Source organism: Corvus hawaiiensis, chromosome 1 (assembly GCF_020740725.1).
Source record: "Corvus hawaiiensis isolate bCorHaw1 chromosome 1, bCorHaw1.pri.cur, whole genome shotgun sequence".
Lineage (NCBI taxonomy): Eukaryota > Metazoa > Chordata > Aves > Passeriformes > Corvidae > Corvus > Corvus hawaiiensis.
Genome location: NC_063213.1, coordinates 74350094 through 74370263, shown reverse-complemented (window position 1 = coordinate 74370263; position 20170 = coordinate 74350094). Strand labels below are relative to the sequence as shown.

Genomic DNA, 20170 nt, shown 5'->3' with positions numbered 1-20170 from the left:
TGGAACAATTTGTAACAGTCCTTAAACATGTGACTGCTGGGAAAAGAGGAACCTCTAAATAATCCCAAAGCCATTCAATTTCATGTTATTGATCTACATTTTTTAATTTATTTGAACAGCATTACAGGAAAAGTATTTTGCATTTTGCCATTTGAATTACTGTCTTGTTCCTGAGCTGAAGTCTAGACACTGTCTCAGTTTCCAAAGGGCATGAGTGTCTCTGATGATGCCTTCCCACAGAACAATACCAATTGGTTCAGGATAAGATATTTTTCCCTGTATATTTCTGCTTCTTTGATAACTTCATCTACACAGACACCACCTAAAATTTACCTACTTTTATAACGTTGTACATTTACTTCTGTTTTCCTGCTGCTGTACCTTTGAAGATGGTTCAGATGCATGACAAAAACCGGCTGCCAGTAGAAGTGGCTCTGGAGTGTGGGCTGCCCTGGTCTTGCTGGCTAGCCCAAATTCAGGGAAGCCTCTGTGCAGCATCAGCAGGGTGGTTGCCTGCCCCAAGGAGCTCCATCCCTTCTGTTTGTCCCAAAGCATGTCGTAACCCTCTGACTGGCCTGAAAACCTGCCTCACCTGACCAGTCAGGAGTCAGCCCTTTAGATCAATTCTGCCCACAGCTTGCAGCCAGGAGCACCCACAGAAGGGAAAAAATCCCCAAACACAAAAGTGTTGTCTTTGCAAGCATGTGTACCATATGGAATCACACCTTGGGACCAAACACCTGCCGTTATTTGGACAGTTTGATATTATTGACCTTCACTCCTTTTTTTTTTTGTAAAGTCCCTGTGGACTATAGAGCTGTGTGATAGTGTTTGGAAGTAGAAATATTGCCATTACCTCCTGCAATGTTAATTCTTCCATAAATTATCACTGTAGGGTAACAGGTAGAAATTATTCACATATAAATTTAGAGTTACATTATCTATTTAAATTTAACAATAAATTTAAATTTAACAAAATGGGCAACTTGGTTGTAAATGTGACTTTGTCATAAAAAAAGTCTAAAATCTGTGAATAATATTTTAAAAATAAGACTGCAACAAAAAGATTTGTAATGCTTCCCCCCTCCCACTCTTTTGTCTTTTGAAAGTCCGAGCTATTGTTCAGGATTCTAGAAACAAGTGCAGAAGCCACCAGTAGAGTCAAAAGTACCCTAGCCTGAATGCAAGTTTTTCAGAATATCTGCTCTTCATTATATTTTGTCTCTCTTGTTCCACCTTTTTCTTTATAATTTCTCTTTCTAGATGTTGAGATATTTCCTTTGATTTTGATGCTTAATGAATTAAAAAGGAAAACAGGAAAGATTTCCAGTCTATCTATGAGATCAGTAGCAATTTTCTAGCTAAAATGGTTATAGAAGCGACCACATTGCTAAGACATGTTTATATAACTAAAACTATAGTCATTATTGCTGGTGCTGGTACAGATGAAATGATGGAATAAGCAGTAAGGATTTTAGAAAGACTTTTTGTAAGTGTTAGTGTGCATGTATTGTTCACAATTTTTTTTCCTGTTGTTATAAAATGTTTTCTAATTTTCCAGTCAATATATGATAATATAAATTTCCTTTTTTCCAGGCATTGTATTTTGTTTTCATTTTCTTTTTCTCTGGACATCATCCAAAGTTCCTTTAAATGAATGGAGAGACTATCCTTGCCTTCAGTGAGCTTTTGTCAGTGATTCAGTATCTGAGTCACCTTATATTGACCTGTCATTATCTTCCTACCATTCCTCATTGCCATCTTTTCATATATCTTTTTTGTTTGTCCAAGTTCATGTCTTCCTCATTTCTTCTGAGTCAGGAGGCTTTCACGCTCGAGAAGCATAAGTGTTATGCATTATTATAAAGGACACATCTCAAACAAAAACCAAGGAATCTCTATTTTTAAAAAAGCCACCAAAACCTCTAAATTGAACTGAGACACATGTCTAATAATACTCTTATTATCATTAAGTTTTCTAGTGGCACTAGGAAGAAAATGCAGGAATAAGGAATTAATTTTTGCTTGCTTTGACTCATCATAATCTTTCCTGTTTGCATTCACTTACCCTTTCCATTTTCCTTATCCATTTTTTTTCTCCTTTTCCCCACCCCTTTCTCTTATGTCTTCCTTATCCTATTTCTGCATTCAAATCACAATGTTCTGATTAGAAAAAAAAGAAAAAAAAAAACCTGCTTGAAGGCAAAGAAAGAAAATAAAAACACAACAAAACAAAAACTGACGACAGCACAAGAAGGCATGGGAAAGTAGCATCTGCCATAATGCTACAAGCAGGAGGAGTTAGTGCCTCATTTATTGTCAAAATACAGCTTATGGACAGCATGGTGTGTTGTCATCAGAACATGGTGTTAATTAGAGGAAACATAATCTATTTTGTAAAATGGTAATGTTTTAGGAATTAACAAATCTACAGTTTGGTAATTTTTTTTTCTTTTTCATTTTGAGAATCAAGGATTTTTCAGTGAGAAATTTAGAGCTCTATGCAGTCTTTAATCACACTGGCTAATTAACATGGAAATTTGCATTTTCCATGAATGAACTTTTTCAGTACTTTATTGTTCATATTTATCTGAAACACATCTCATACATATTTGGCCTCATCCTGTAAGTTTCCCATTACATACATACTTAGTAAAAGAGTGATTCTTAAAAACAAAAATAGTTGCATATACTTTTGTGTGATTTTTTTTGTCATGCATGCAGTTCATCAGAATCTCACCCCAATGAATGACACCAATAAATAAGACACAAACAATATTTCTGGGAAGATCTTACCAACATTAAGGGATAATAAATTAGTGGTACTACTATATAATTTATAGAACAAATATGTTTATTATATTCATATGAAGCTTATTTGGGCTAGCAGAAGGAAATTCAAGACTCATTCTTGTTCATTGAAAACACCACCAATATAACTTCCAGCAAACCTTCAACCCCAATAATCTCTGAGGTAGTGTTTGAAATAATGAGGAAGAGAATTACAGGTATAATTCAATAATGTAATAAGAAATTCATTGAATTCAATAGGAATACTAGATGTTGATATAAGATGGTTAATTTCTACTGGGGAGAAATGGCACAAAGACTTTATTAGTACATTGTAGTTTGTGACCCACGAAGATTTTTATGGAATTTTGAAGAACAAGCAGCTCCTATGGGTCCTCACTGTCCACAACCTTATTTTAAGAACTGCTGAGCTCAACGTAAAACTTAGTGTAGCAATCAACTTTTTATTATTCCAGGTTTTCAGGATTCCCCTCACTTTCCTCTCATAGCAGCTTTCTTTATACTTCATTGTAGCACCTAGCTGTTCCAATATGCCTACTGTACCATCATATTTAGCTGGACAAATTCTTGTCATCATTGCCATCACATTCAGGAAATGTATTTCTGGAATATGTGTGGAACATCAGGCTGGTGTCTTTTGGTGCTCTGACATTCTGTGTTACTAGGTTCTATGGCAAGTTTTTCATTCAGCTGACACTATTTCTTAGGAAATGGATCACCTCCTTTTTCATTTTCAGAATAGCTGTTTGCTTTTTTTGTTTACCTTTAAGTAGGAAACCGAGTATTATTTCAGAAATAGATTACTGTGTATCTTTGTATAAGCCTTAAATCTGCTTTCCTGAGAATGCTGATATGTTCTGTAAAAGGTATATTTTGTGCCCTATTTACACTTGTAACTTTAGCTCACACTGTATAAATTAGAAGACAGACTGCTAAAGACTGAGTGCAGACTTCAGAATGTTTCTCCTCTTTTTTTTTTTTTTTCCCTCCCCTAAAGCTGAGCTCATCTTTAAAGTGTCTTTTTTCCATCTTTATCTTCGGGCAGTAGAGCTTATTAGAATATTAGGTCAATCTTCTTATAAATATGCCTTGTCATTTAAACTATTCTTTTTTCTTTTCCTTGCTGGAAATCTCACTGTTACCATTTTCTGTTGAGTAATTATTATAGATGGATTAGTAAAGACCAATCCTGAATTTTCCATTTAATGAGAGGCCTGGTTGAACCAAAAGGAATGATTATTTGTGTTCTCCTTCCCCATCCCCCATTATGGGACATAATCCTATGGAAGCAGTATATGAAAAAAAGACTAGAAAGCAGTTTTTTATAGTTTATCACATAAAAATGATTTAATAAACAATTTATAATCTTCTTGAGTTCATAATATTTTAGGTAATAACTTGTTTTTAAGACAATTCATTTCTTTTAGCAACCACCTCTCACTTTTTCCCATCATGTAGTTTTCCCTATAGTCTTATTCTTTTCCAAGTATTGTCTAGTCTATGACCATTTTCTTTAAACAATTGCTAAACCTTCTGACATGGAACAGAGAAACACCACACTTTGTTCTTGCCCCTGCAGTCTCCCAGCACCCTGTGTGGCTGAGATTTCTTTCTTAGTGTGGGCAGGTCTTTGTTTCTCTTGGCTTTTCCAGTGATCTTTACTCTGAGATGTGGAAACTCTTGATCAATCCTTTAATCTGAAATGCCATCAAAAAACATCTCAGAAAAAAGCAGATGTCTTCATCCAACTGCACAATCTGCATGCGTTTATTATTTATCAAGCATTTGTATATCTTAGGAAAAAGAAAGCCCTACCCTTGATTTGACTGTGTTTTCATAAAAGATTTTTAAAAAGATGGTATGAAGTTGCTTTTCTCAGAAAAAACTATGTTCCTCTAACACTCTTTTTTATTACTTCCAAACTTTCATGGCATAAGGGAATGTAATGACAGACAAATGATCTAAATAAATAATAAATATAGCTCCTACATTAGATGCCTCAACATCTGGTAAATTTACATGAAGAAAACATCAGAATTTTTATAAGAATCTCTGTTTAGTCACTGAAACTAATCTTTAGGATCTAAACAGACATATTTAAGTTCAGCTATTATCCTACATATTTCAAGGGATAGCACTGCAAGGGGAGCATGACAGCATGCTTGGATTACTGCAGCAAAGGAAACTTGATCCCATGTCTTTATCTGTCAGATATGCAAGTTCTCATTGACATATACCATATGGAAATTTATGTGTGTTTTAGGACCTAATACTGTCAAATCAGTCTCCCTATGAAATAAAATCTTTTTCTCTACATTAAATAACTGATTAAGAGAAAATATAACAGGAGATGATCTGAAAATACCTTCAACTTCATTCTGCACAGATTATGATTTCTTGAAAGTGCTGTGATAAATGGTTAAACAGTATAATCAAAATGAACTGATTTAAAATGCTTAATGAGGTGCAGATGAAAGTGTTTGCAATGCTTTTTAAAAAATACAAAAATCTGCCTATGGAGGGAAGATTAAAGCAGGGCCTAAAAGTAAAAATTAAAAAGAAATCACCAGCAAAAAAATATTTTTATAAAGAATCATACGTTCTAACATATTGTTTATTAGGGATTTGCTATAAATCATACAGTATGTGAACTATTATATACTGCTAACGGAATTTGCCTGTGCCTTGCTCTTCTGTGAGCTGTATTCTAAAGATAAAATATATATATAGTACACATCTATAGGTAACCCTAGATTAAACAAAAAAAAATAAAACAGATTTATTAAAGTCACAGTGCTGTTTTATTCTTAAACACAGATACAAAAAAGAGGCAAGCAGACACAAATTAAGAACCAAAGTAGAAATCAGAAGGACAGAGTAGAGCTAAGCTTTATCAGATGGCTGTCTGCTCCTGACAAATGCTGACATTCACAGCTACTGCTTTCCAAGCACATTTTCCCTCTCTTGCACCCAAGATCCTTCCAGATCCAAGGTATGGCTTTGTTTTGGTATGAGCTTACTGCATGGGGAAAAGGATGATGATGATGACAACAAACAACACCCCTTCCAAAATGTATAAATGCTTTTACAAACTGTAAAAAATACCTGTTTCTTTTAGAGCACAAATTTGTCTTAAAATTTCTCTGATGCTCACACTAGCAATCACATACTCCCCCTGTCATGGGTTAGCAAGCATAGTCCCGGAAGGGACGTCCTTGCTAAGGGGTGCTTACAGCTTCCTCTGGGACCTGATAGAACCTATCAGCTGGCCTGTTTGAATATGGACAATTCTCTAAGCCACTTAAAGTTGTGACTGCCTCTGTGATCCACACTTAAGAATAGACAGACTCCCCCCCCCAAGCTCTCTCTCGTTTCCAGCGCTGGCACAGGTGGCTGCGGGGCCCGAGTGGGGGCCAGCGGGCCCGGCCAGGCCCTGCTTGGGCCAGGCCGGGCCGGGCCACGGCCATCCTGGAGCCGATGGACCTGTTCCAGCCGTGGAACCCCCCCCCTCCCCCCCCAGCGCTGCTGTGGGCAGTCGGAGCGGCTCAGCTCTCCCCCCTCTCCACTTCGATAAGTAACATTCCAGCTGCAAGGCCGAGGTGAGATTAACCCTTTTATTGCTGTGAAGAGCTGAATACCTGAGGGAAGAGAGAGAGAGGAGACGCTTAAAGCTGAAATTCTGTTGTGAAGCTATGATATATCAGAGTATCCCGTTGTAATTTCATGAAGATATGGGGGGTGGAGTGTTCAACTCATAAGCAAAAGCACCTGCGCTGAGATAGGCAGATGCTGACGCAGCTGTAATTTCATGAGAAGTTTGGACAGGGAGAGATGAACCAGATGAGGACTTTTGCTCCACATGGGAAAGGAGAAGACCTCAGTTCCTAGAGATGCTCCCAGAGATAGTCCTAGAGATGAAGATGAGGAAGACCCTTTGCTCCCAGGGAAGGAGGAGGGCCTCTGTTCTTAGAGATGAAATGCTCCCAGAGATGGGTGAAGAGAACTTTTGTTTCTGAATGGCTCAACCTTAAAATTGTACCCCAAAAACCTTCAAGAGTGGACCCTCGAAAGCAGTTGTGGGAAAAGCTGCAAGTTGGGGGAAGGGACTCACATGCGAGCAGAGAGACTCCTCTTCCTAAATGGACTGAACAATATTTGGAAGTGGGCAGCTGTCTCGTTGTGATAATGTTTTCATAGCACGAGCAAGAAGAGACTTTTCTTTCTAAAAGGACTAAACAAGGTTATTATGGAAGTGGTAAACAGACTGAACATCTTAAGGGTTGTCTTTTTACATTGTCACTTGGAGAAGGGAGGAAGGTGGGGGGAAGAGGCGAGTTCTGAAGGTGTGGTATAATTTCTTTTTCCCTCTTTTAGGTCTGTTAATAAACTTCTTTATATTCTTTCAAGTTTGGTGCCTGCTTTGTGTTTCTCCTAATTCTTATCTCACAGAAGATAAACAGTAATGAGTATTTTGGACCAAACCACTACACTAAATTGGTGTTTCTGCTCGGTTACGAACCGAACCCGTGATACTCCCTTAACAAAATATCTCGTGTAGTCCATGTACATTACTAAACGTATCATGGTCATCTAGAGAATTACTGAGCTTTTAAGGTCATCATTCACAAATGTATTTGATATAGATCAATCCAAGCTTAAATCATAAATACTCCCCTGTGTATCTTAAAAACACAGGCAGGTTTTTCTTGACAGAACTACTGGTTTTAAAAGATACCCTAAGACAAGTTTCTATAGATTATGCAGAATTTACGTACAGTGATTCCTGATTTTATTTTACTCGAATAAAGCATAGTTTAATGATCTGAATGTGTTTCTCTGTTAACCCTGAGATACTGCAGGTCTTATAATTTTCTAATGATATTAAGCTTTTCTTCATCATTTAGTATTTACCCATGTCATTTTTCTTTATTCCACTAATGTAATTACTGTTTTCTCACTCAATTACAAAAAAGACACTAAAATGCTAAAATGAATATGTTAATTTTTAAAAACTGTTGAGAAAGGAAAATTCTATATATGTCATGCAAAAAAACCAAAAAATGAAAAACCAAGAATCCAAAACTATTTGCAGCATTGAGAATCTAGCCCATTATCTGGTATTACCACCAAGTTAAACAGATTTTTATCAATTTACATTCTAGTAAAGAAATTCCAAAATATAAAATTCTGAATGTATTCTTAAAGAAAAATCTTATATTTTCCCCAGAATCTGGAAAAATCAAAGATGACTAATAGGAAAACTTGTATAGAAAGTTCTCCAACTCTCTATATGGGTGAAACCTTGACATGGACTGATAAAGAAGTAATGTATTTTTTTCTGCAGTTTCTCTTTACTCAACAATAATTTTATAGGTGAGTGAGCAGAAAAATACACCTTTTTCATGGAGCTCAGCATTCTTAATCTGCGGCAGAAGAGTTGTAAGAAATTATATTACTGTATAATATTATCAGTAAATCTAAGGTTTTGTGGTTTTAATTTTTTTTCCCCTGACCTTGTAGAAACACCTGTGTTGCAAGCTTGTTATTTTGTTAAGGTTGAGTATTTACAGTTCACCTGTATTTCTACTTCACTTTGTCAAGTTACACTGGGTTGCTATTCTGACAGGAAATAATCACGAAATTAAAGAGTTATTTCTTTGATTTCTGTAACCAGCAGTGGGCCAAGTAATTTCATTTATGTGATAACATACAAGAGCTATAAGCTTTCATAAAAGAGAAAATTACAGAGTACTGTCATTTTTTCTGTGGAAGAATTGCTCTTATTTAAATAGCTTCAAATTTATAGAATAATGTAATTTTTCTCTCTCAACTCCAAATACATCCACAAAGTAAACAGACACACAGAAATGCAAATCCACCACAAGTAATGAGAAACTATCTAGAATATTAAATGAGATCATGTTATTACAAATGTAGAAACAGGTCAAGTTAAATGTGCACAGACCTAGTGAAATTAATAGGTATATGCTAATTTCTATCATCCAATATTTCTAGCCATGAATCTTTCTTAGCTTATGCAGATTTCCTTTCTATATCAAAGCAATACATGAAGTTCTTTTCTGAAAGAGAATGAGTAAGGGACAGGAACTAAAAGAAAATAATCATCATAAACTATTTAAAATTAGAATCACAGAAATAGTGTGAAAATAATGAATATCCAGAAAATGTTCAAGAAGGAATGCCCAGGGAGCTAAGGTATTTTTCAGACAACAGGTTTATCTGAGAAGAAATTATGAAGAACAATGTTGCCAAAGTAGTCAAGTATATGTTGTTGACAAAAAAGGAATTGCTTCTGAAAAATACATCCTTTTATATGCCTTTTACCACAGGAAAAATGTTAGCCTTGGGAAAGGGTAATGCATCTTGTTCCTGTATCAATACAATTATTAATACATTATTATTGACACTTTCACAAATAGAAATTTTTCAAATGTGAAAAAATCCTCTTCATTCTTTTGTCCTAAGCTTTCAAAACTTCAAGAGAGGTTGAACATTAAGCTGGGTCTAGCTTTGTATGCGCCTGGATCTTGTGGGATATGTAAGAATGCACATTTATTTTGCAGTGTACATTCCTCTTGCAGAACCCTTGTTTTGCAACCAATGCTGGCAGATGGTGACTTGTCTCCTGATGGTCTTTGCAGAAAGCTTGTTGTAGGTTGGTACCTCAACAGATACGAGCAAAATACCCATGAGCACAGAATGTTTGGGCTAATTTTCTAATGGTTTCCCCAATTGCATTTTAATTAAAAAAATAAAAAAAAGGTCTCTCATGGCCCAGGGGCCACTCAGGTGAGAAGAAACATGGGCCCTAATTCTGCTTTTAATTATATTTTTGTATGTTCTTTGACCTCAAAGCAGTTTCTTAGACAAGGATCAAGGGTGCAATTTAACAATATCAGAAACAGAATGAAGTTCTTCAGACACTAAATGTACCTGGCAAAATTTATGTGTTAAGAACTTCAATCAAAAAAAGATAAAATAAAAGAATTCATTTCAGAAACACTGGTGTCGGCAATCACCTGGCCTATTGTGATATTTTTAAACATAAGGAATAAAAATGTTTTCATTTGTAAAGCCCTGTTGATCTGATAAGATCAACCTCTTATTGAGATGCATGGGAGAATAAGAGTGCAGTGACATTTTTATAGTCAGTATTCAGATAATAACTTCTTGAAGCATGAGATTATGCCATGATCAAGGGCCTTCAGTCCAGTGAAAGTTCAGGAGGAGTTCATGAATGCTAAGAAGATAAAAGTAGGAGATTGAAGGAAGGTGGAAGAAAAGTGGAGCAAAGAGAAGCAGTAATCAGAAGAGGGAAAGAGGATGACAGATTAAAACAGTGATTGGAACAACCTGGTAAAAGAAAGATCAATATTAGCTGAGGAAGAAAAAAGAAAGGAAGAAGAAACACTGAGTTTGTAAGAATTACTACTCTGAAGAGAAATAGGATTAGGAAATTGTTTACTAAAACAAAAAAAAAAATAGTATTAAATCTTCATCCTATGAGAACAAACCATATGTCAGGCAACTATTATATACATATTCCTTACATAGGACACTAAATAAAAAGGAAGGATTTGAAAACATACTGTAAATTTAGTGACTGTTGAAAGGGGTTGGAGACAAAACAATGTGCTTTATTTCCTTCAAAAAGCATGCTATTTATTCTCATATCAGCAAGCTACATCTGTCTACTACAAGATCTGAGCATATTATTCAGAATAGGTGACTTTTCTCTTACTAGTTTTCAAGGTTATAACCTGGAAATGCTTTCTAACCTCTTTTCAATGTTCATTTGCTAATTTTCAATGTATGTTTTCTCAGAGAATTCTGATCTTTATGGGGGATTATTTTTACACAGGCAGTTCAAACTCTGGTCCCTCCAGCAATCTCAGTTTCTACTCATCCTCTTTGTAGGAGGAGATCAGTGTTTATAAACTTCCCATTACAGTGTGTTGGTCAACAAGAAAGGCACATGGACATTTATGTTTATTAGTAAATTTTTAGCAGAGTAATAGCTAAAATGGTCTAAGCTTTAAAACTCTCCAGTGCCAGCTGGAGAATCAGAAAATGTGTATGAGGCTTTAATTAACCGTAAAATCTGAAGTGAGTTGCATTGCATGATACCTGGGGATTTCAGTGAAGAACGTACATATGTTCTCTCTGCTAATTGAAGATGAGCTGCATTTTAAGGGATTACATCCCCTGAGGTTACAGAGCCAGAGAGAGCAGAAGATAGGCAAAGAATTTTAAAGGCCTAAAGTAAACTTTCTGTTAATAGTCTGCCCTTTGCAAGCAAAGTATATTAACAGTTTATCTTTAAGCTGATTTACTGCATGCTGTGTAAATTTTTTATGGAAATGGGAATGCAGTATAGAAAGGAAAAATACTTTTTCTTCCTAGACATAAAATATAAAATTTGAAAGGCTTATAGTTCTCTGACAAAGCTCATACTTCATTTTTTCATTAAGCACTGAGATCTTTTTGTTCATTTCTTTTTAAGAGGTTATAGAAGCAGATTAAATGGAAAGTAAATTAATCCTGGCCGTAAACTCATCTACAACATAATGGACAATTACAACACTCCAGTGGCAGGGTGGTACTGAATTGTCTCTTTGAAAGTTGCACAAAAGCCAGTAGGTTGCATGGAGATTTCAGCTTGCAGAAGGGACAAATTACAGTGCCTTGTCCCAAAAGGGTTCTTAAAGCTCTATGCTGGTATTGGCTGGAGTAGAGTTAATTTCTGTCACAGTGAACGGGGCTGTGTTTTAGATTTTGCTGCACACAGGTTTAATAATATGGAGATGGTTTTGTTACAGATGAGCTTTGAAAGGGTGTGATGATCAGAAGAGTTGCTTGAGGACTAGAAGAAAACAAATGCCATCCCTGTCTTCAAAAAAAACCAGGGAGGGACCTACCAGCCAGTCAGCCTCACCTCAATCCCTGAAAAGGTGATCAAGCACCTCATTCTGGAGGCCATCTCTATCCACACGGATGACAAGAAGGTGGTCAGAAGCAGTCAGGATGGATTCACTAAAGGTAAATCATGCCTGACCAACCTGGTTGCCTTATACAATTAAATGACTACCTAGATGGATGAGGGGAGAGCAGTGGATATTTTCTACCTCAGCTTCAGCAAGGCTTTTGACACTGTCTCTCACAACATTCCCACAGGCAAACTCAAGAAGCGTGAACTGGATGAGTGGACAGGAGGTGGATTGAGAGCAGTCTGAACAGCAAATCCCAGAGGGTTGTGATCAACAGCATAGGATCAAGATGGAGCCCTGTCACAGGTGGTGTCCCCCAAGGTTCAATACTGGCCCAGTATTGTTTAACTTACTCATCAGTGACTTTCATGAAGGGGCAGAGGCCTCCTCAGCAAGTTCACTGGTGGCACAAAGCTGGGAGGAGTGGCCAATACCCCCGAGTGTTGTGCAGGCCTTTAGAAGGCCTTCAACAGGTTGGAGAGATGGAGATGGGCAGAGTGGAACTTTCTGAAATTCAACCAGAGCAAATACAGGGTCTTGCACCTGGGGAAGAATAACCCCATGCACCAGGACAGGCTGGGGGCTGACCTGCTGGAAAGCAGCTCTGCAGAGAAGGACCTGGGGGTTCTTCTCCCTGGAACAATCTGTCCATGAACCAGCAGTGCCCTTGTCTTCAAGAAGGTCAATGGTGTCCTGGGGTGCATTTGGAAGAGCATTGCCAGCAGGTAGAAGGAGGTGATTCTTCCCCTTTTCTCAGTCCTGGTGTGTCCAGTTCTGGGCTCCACAGTACAAGAGAGACATGGAGCCCCTGGAGCAGGTCCAGAGGAGGGTGAGAAAGATAATTAGGGGTGTAGGGAATCTGTCTTATGAGGAAAGGCTGAGAGAGGGGCCTGTTCAGTCTCGAGAAGGAAGGACTGAGAAGGGACATAATCAATCTCTATCAGGATCTGAAGGGAGGGTGTCAAGAGCATGGATCCAGTCTCTGCTCAGTGATGCTGAGCAATAGAACAAGATGCAGTGGGCAGAAACTGATGCACAGGAAATTCCACCTGAATAGAAGGAGAAGCTTCTTTATTGTGTGGGTGACTGAGTACTGAACAGATTGCCCAGAGATTGCCTGTGAAGTCTCCCTCACTGAAGATATTCAAGAACCATCTCAATGCCATCCTGTGTGATGCTCTCTAGGATGACCCTGCTTCAGCACAGAGGTTGGAATTACCCACTGTCATCCCTTCAAAGCTTACCCATTCTGTGATTCTGTGAATTCTACTGAGGAGCAAAGCCTCAGTTATGGATAGCAAAGCACTGGTATTTTAAGTTTGCAGGAAAAGAAGATATATGAAGGGGCTAAGAAAATGAGAGTAAGTGGAGATTAAACTGAGTTGAATCTTCTTTCTTGATTAAGTATATTGGGGCAGAAATATGAGGGAGAAAGAATTAGATGGAACAACTTAGAGAATATGTCTCTAGTGTTTCTTCAGCTAGGAGGGTAGTAGTAGCTGGTGAGTTGTTTGTATCCATCTCTTTTTCCCAAAATCTGGTGTGCAACTGAGATGAATAACCACTGAACTTGGGTGTGTACCTGGTTCAACTGAGTCTATTATACAGAAATGCGTTGTGGATATGCAACATTTTGCAAGCTGCAGGCAGTTCTAGTGCACAGTTGACCCAAGACAAGTGTGCATTTTGCATAGTGTGTGGCTGCAGTAATCAGGGCATTGCTCAGTGTGCAGCATTTTTCGGAACACCACTGTCAAATCACATGCACATTTGAGACACAACTTCCTTGTAGTTTCTAGGTGGAAATTGAATAGAATACGACTAATAACTGACTAAGATAAATGAGTAAATATCTTTATGTATAATTCATTGTGAAAATAAGTACCTAATAATTACTGCACCTTCATTTATGTCCGAAAAATAATTGCATTTTGTCTTACTGTTGAAACAGTTTTGGAAATGATGAAGAAAATATTGTCTGTAAAATCTAAAGTAGTATGTGGCTGCTGGAAAAAGAAGCACCTTGTTAAGATATAGCCACTCCCCATATTACCTATTATTCCAAATGGTGCTATATTAAAACAGAAAAGATTGAGGAAAAGTGAAGAAACAGAGTGTCTCTGTTCAGGACATAAAATATTGAATACAATCTGAAAAAGAAACTGCTTACATTTCCTTTGTATTAAGTATTTGAGACATAGAAGATGAATACATAAAGCAGCTCATATAATATTTAGCACAAGAACCCCTAATTTAGCACAAGAATCCCTGGGGAGGTTAATGAGCTGACTTCTATTAACTTTAGCAATGCTATACAAGCATAGGATCTGCTCCCTAACCTATAAACTCATATTTCTTGCATTCTTACTTATAAGTCAGAAAGAAAAACAATATGTCATGGACACTTCATATACTCTATACGTTACTGCTTTTCTAAACATGGAAGAAGAGTCACAACTATTCCCATCCACCTTACTTCTAGACTTCCTCACAGACATTGAAAATTTGATGTCACTATTGTTTGTTCAAAATCATACTTTTTTGCTTATAGTGCTATTGGCTATATATCTTTTTCCTGTATAATTGTGGTTTGAAAGACAAAACCTGTGATAAGTAAACCTAACTGTTAAAATTATGGTATCCTTTCTTTTTAAATTTCATTTTAAAAATATCTGACACCTGCTGACTGGCTGGCCATGTAATTGCCTCTTTCATTTAAGTCTTACCTCTGGAGAAGGATCAAGAGCAGTATATAAGTTCAAGTGAAGCTTCCATGGCAGCAGTGTATAGCATGCAGCACCTGGGCTTCTGCCTGATTGAAATCCCTGACTATGCAGAGACATGAAGCTCTTTTGAAGCTGAAATCAAAAGGTCATTCAATGATCAAGGTGTGCATCCGTCCTCCCTCCAGTAATAGAACACTGAGATCTCCTAGGGAGGTCTCCTCTATCTTTTGTTCTCTTCTACCTTTGAACCATTCACAGGAACCTATCTGCCCTTCTTAGTTACAGAATAAATGTCTTGTGCTTTTCAGACATGCAGAGGTTTTGGTATGCAGCTTGCAAGACCAGGAAAGCCAGACACCGTTGTACTAGACATGGAGTTTGGCAGTTGCTGAACTTGAGAGAATTCTTCATTCTTTGCATCTCATTAGGGGAAGGCAGGATATCCTTGAGCATCAATGATTCTGTCAGAAAACAAGGGCATATTTACATATAATTTGCATACTCTAAATAGTTGTGCTCTCCTCATGGATCTTGCATAGAAAATGCATATCATCTGACATAATGCGCCAAACAGAAGAAAGTTTGCTTAAGTTTCATTAAAAACCTGAATTTTGATTACTTGTTGACATGCTAAACAGTGTTCTACAATCAAAAAGGTATTTCTCTAAGTATTTAGATTACAGCAATAGTGTAATTATAATAAGCAGTTAAACTTTACAGGCACTGAGAGGGTACAATGCTAGCTAACTTCCAAGTCCTAGAAAAAAGTTATAAATTAAAAAATACTACAAAGAATTTTATAAAAGAATTTACAGAAATAGAACTATTAATCCATAAAATTGTTTTCCTGTACATATTCCAATTTAATGGATCCATATGCATGTTCTCAGATAAAAGAAATTAAGTGTTGAAGAATACTCTTCAAAGTAGCTTATCCAGGCACTGATTAAAGTTATGATTTCCTATATAATATTTCAGCAATTCTAAAGGTGTAAGGAAAGAGACTTAATCCTGGAGGAAACAAGAAGCAGGATCAGGACTGATGGTTTTAAAGGTGAAAGAGAGTTGCAGACATGAATTTGGAAGAAAAACAGATGAAGAGTAGTTTCAAAGTTTAACTTATAGTTCTGGCAGGAACAGGCAAGAGAGCCATTATTGGAGGGGAAAGTATATTCATACTAGGTAGGACACTGAAGGGGGCTGCCCTAGGTAAGGTGAGCCCCTCTGTTAACTTACAACTTGTTATCCTTAGTTTCTTGACATCCCCAGATGCTTGACATCCTTGTCTTTCTCTTTTCTGTTCTCCTTTGGTGGCTAACACACCTAAGACAGTTAAAGTTTCTCCTCATATTTTTCTTTTTTCTTTTCTTTTTTTTTTTCCTAAACCCAGGAAAAGCTCAAGTGTGGCCCTCTTCCTCTGAAAAGGATCTCTGTGCTCTTGATTCAGTCCCACCCTATCTTCCTGCTGAGATTAGTGACTTTTCTGTAAGGGCACCTCTTTTCTTCATTTCTGTCATCTTCTTTGCACCTTTCACCCGCTTTCTTTGTAACTCTTAAGAGAGAAAAAGAAGGGGCTGAGTAAAGAGGCCAGACAAAATGATCTTATGACACTAACTCTTCTTCGAAAGACCATGATTTGAATTCCATGATTTTTGGAAAGTACAGAGCCATCCACTGCAAATTTTTTTTTATGGCAATAGTATTGTCCCCGTATCTGCATAAAATCAAGGAGAAACATCTGTGGTTCTCTGAGACAGCAGAGTCAGAGGCAATTGGTTTTCAAACAAATATATATAATATTCTGCCCTGTTCTGAGCTGCTGCTGAAGGCTTACCATGGCCATATCAAACAAAGGCAGCTGCTAATTGCTTTTATCTATTTTCACCTTTTTTCTTCCATGTGTATGCATTTTTAGTTCTGCAATCTTGTGCTATTCTTACTCACTAAGCAGTAACAAACACAAGTAAAGTGTGTTTGTTCTAGAAAGGAGGTGTCATATTTTAGAATCTACCTTGTGCAACTCCAATGATGAGGATGAGCACTCTCTGGTACTGCCCACAGCAAGGACATAATGCTCATTTCTTACAGTATTCCTATTTCTGAGATTTGTCATCTGCTCTAATTTACATTTTTGCCTGAATATATCTTTGGAAAAGATGACTTTTTTTTTTCCGGTTTGCCGCATTACAGTGATTACCTATATTCTAGAGATTGTGACAGCACACTGTGTTTCCTCTCTTTGTTCATCCCTTAAGTGCAATCTACTCTCCACTAAGTAGAAAAAGGAAGTTTTCACACAGTTGGGATTCCCTCACTAAAAAAGCATTGAGATAAATTTGAGGGAGAGAAAAGCTTCTCCACTGTCACTACAAAACAGTTTATATTCTTCAAAATACTGAAGTGTATGCTGATGACAGGCTAAATTTTAATCTATGCTCAAAACAAAGAAGAAAACAGAAATACGCTAAAAAAATGAGCAGTGAATATTATCTGCTATCACTGTGGGGCCATTGCACTGAACAAGCAAAACACACACCCTTGATTATAGAGGTTGATTGAGACATTTTCCAGCTGCTTTGTTCGCATGCAAAACACATCCTGGTTTTTCAAAGTGACTGAAAATGAGAAAAGACAAATTCAAAATTCAAAAATCTCATGGGATTTTTTGAGAAAGCTTCTGTACATGACATGCAATGATAATGGATAAAGCAGCAATAAAAAAGATGGTCATGAGTAAGAAAGCAAGCAGTTTTGTATTTGTGATGTATGGATGATGATATGCATGTCTGAAGAGTTGATTAGACTACATAATGTAGCTGTTGCACAAGCAGCTAGAATTTAAATATATGATTATATAAATCTGAAAGTGAACAACTATAAAAAAATCATCTCTGTGATGATTTCATTAAAATGAAATGTGTAGGTTTATTTATAACAACCAAACCAAACTCAGAGTACCAGCATTTGTATTCCATGGAGTTTCCTTTCCCTGGTCCTTGAGACCTGGCTACTGGCCACCCACTCCCTTCTCCTCTTTCACGTGCCCTCTGTGAGATGCTGACCTTTGTCTGTCTCATGTCTTCTCCTGACATCCTACAATCCCTTACAAGCTCATCTTCATGAGCAGACCCACTTGCTTCCCAGGAAAACTACAACATCCTCCAAAGCAGAGGTCCTTCCATAATAGCCAAACAGTCAGTGATAAAGTTGACAAGGACTTCTGAAGACTGTCTAATCCAGCTCAGGACAGGGTCCAGTTGACTTTTGAATGCCTCCAAAAATGGAAACTTCACAGTCACGCCAAATAACCTGTTTGACCACTCTACAAAATAATTTTCTCATGTTTAAAGGAACTTCTTGTATTTCAGTTTGTACTTGTCTTTTGTACTGTCACTCAGTACCACTGTAAAGAGCCTGGCTGCTTATTCTTTAATCGGGTACTTTTATATATTGACAAAGTCACCATGCCATAAAACCTCACTACCCTAAATGAAGTATAACACCAAGGGGAATCAGTGGGAACAACTGAGAATCAAATATAGATGCTATAAAAGACTGGGTTTGTTTGTTTGTTAGTTTTCCGAAGTCCTTTGAAACACCCTGATTTCAGACCTTATCTGAAAATTTCCAATATAAATAATTAATTCCTTCACCAGAAACTATGTGTCCACTCAGAGAAATCCACAAAGCTTTGTACCTTCTGATAAAGATCAATTACAAAGTCTACCTGTGGTGTAACCTTCAGTTAGAGTTTCTAGAAAGGCTCCTTCACTTTCAGAAGATACAGACCTACTGCTTATTTACAAAGGGAGATTATACATAGGACCCTGGGAGCATATACTATACTAGTCTGTGTTTAAACCCTCTGAATAATGTAGTATCAATAATGTCAGTTGACCATTCCCTCAGTCATAATGTCCTTGGATAACTGAAGATCAGATAGTTCATTTCTCTGTAGGCTTCTGCCTTCCTGACTTCAGACATATCCAAAGATCTTTCTTGTATCACATAGTGGGGCATGTATCCTGATCTTCAGCTACTTCTTTTTCTGAACCTGTGACTAGACATAAGCTGCAGCAATATGACCACGAACACTGAACAATGATCTCACAGAATGAAAAGCTTGTTGTTCTGTTTGTCATCTGGTATGTCAACAAGCAAAATCAGCCAATAATTTCTCCATTTTATGTGTACAACTCTTACAGAAAAGTATTCAATGTGAGCATTTCTGTGGCTAAGGCATAAATATTTATACCCATATAACCAAGTTTTATAGTTATGGAGGACGCGGTGAGAAATTATTAAAAAATCCTGAAAGCAAAAGATTGGGTTGATGACCAAAGCCTACCGGAGCCTTTTTTTATTTGAATGTAGAGACATTAACCTCTGATTATTTGAATCCCTGAACTATCTTCACTTCACTTCAGTGTGAGGAAACATTTTCTGGGAAAAAAATCTGTGGATGACAAGGATGGTGTGAATGCTTAATTTACAGAACTAGAAAAGAGCTTCACATATATGCACAGGTAAACTCAGCTATGCAAATTAAGCTGGAAGAAACCAATTTTGCAAAAGCTAATATTGAACAGAGATAAGACGATATTATATCAATTCTTGAGGCCTCCGTAACTATTCCAAATGCAATGGAAATGCAAATTTAAGATGGTTCCAGGTGCATGGTTCTGTTTTCAGACATGATCAGCTGATTACTCATCATCATCTGTTGCAAGCCAGCTGTCAGCTCACACAGAGAGTATTGAAGTCAGTTTGGCTGAGCAAACAGAGTTATTTCTGAACTGAATGTCAATTGGTTTCCAAAGCAGTGAAAGTAATAAAAGTGGTGATGTCAGTAACAGCAATCAAGCTGCACAGAGAAGGTTTATTTCCTTGACCTAGATCATATTAAACCACAGCTTTGATTAACAATGAGACAATTTCTGCTTCACAGGTTCAGACTTCTACTTACATACTAGGACAAAACTGTATTATTGGTAGATCAGAAAGAGTAGGGAATTGGTTTCAAAAAAAAAGAGAATATAATTACTTCATTTGTCTACCTTTTATTAAAAAGAGAAAAATTCATTACCACATTAAATGCAATGTTTCTTTTACTTTTCTTTTCCCCCATGGATTTCACAGTAAAGGCACAAGAGTGTTTTAGAAACCTCAGCAGATAAAGGTGCATGGGTGTAATGGAGTATATGTTCTGTAAATTCTGATTCATTTGGACACATATGCCTGTAGATTCTATTCGAGAAGGACAGCTCTAGTGCTTTGTTCAGGAAATGCTGATCACACTGCAAATGTACAGAGCAATTGTATGTTACTTGTATAATAGGCAATCGAATCAATCACATTCATATTTGTCACTTCCAGAGCAGTTGCAGGTTGTCTGGAATTGCTGTTAATTTCTCAGCTGCTCATTTGGAAATGCCAGATATGGATAGAAAGTTCTCAAAATCTGCCTGAACAAAGGAATGTGTCAGGCAACTTAAACAGCCCTTTTGAGTCTTGAGTAACCATGAGCAACACTGAAAGAAATACAAAAGCAACAAGTCCATGGGTTAAGAAAGTGTAAACTAAGTAATGAAGACAGTTCTAAAAACTTGAACCTATATGGGACTA

At 37.1% G+C, this 20170-nt stretch overlaps 1 long non-coding RNA gene across 4 annotated transcripts in view; it reads right to left on the bottom strand.

The window, feature by feature from the left end:
* LOC125329335 overlaps positions 1–20170 on the bottom strand; it is a 96229-nt gene that overhangs the window by 41355 nt on the left and 34704 nt on the right. The window contains exon 2 of one of the 4 annotated variants that reach the window (XR_007205126.1): positions 2069–2163. The exons of the other annotated variants lie outside the window; for them this stretch is intronic. This is a non-coding gene — a long non-coding RNA (uncharacterized LOC125329335). The remainder of the gene's footprint in view (positions 1–2068; positions 2164–20170) is intronic. 4 annotated transcript variants of the gene reach the window in all.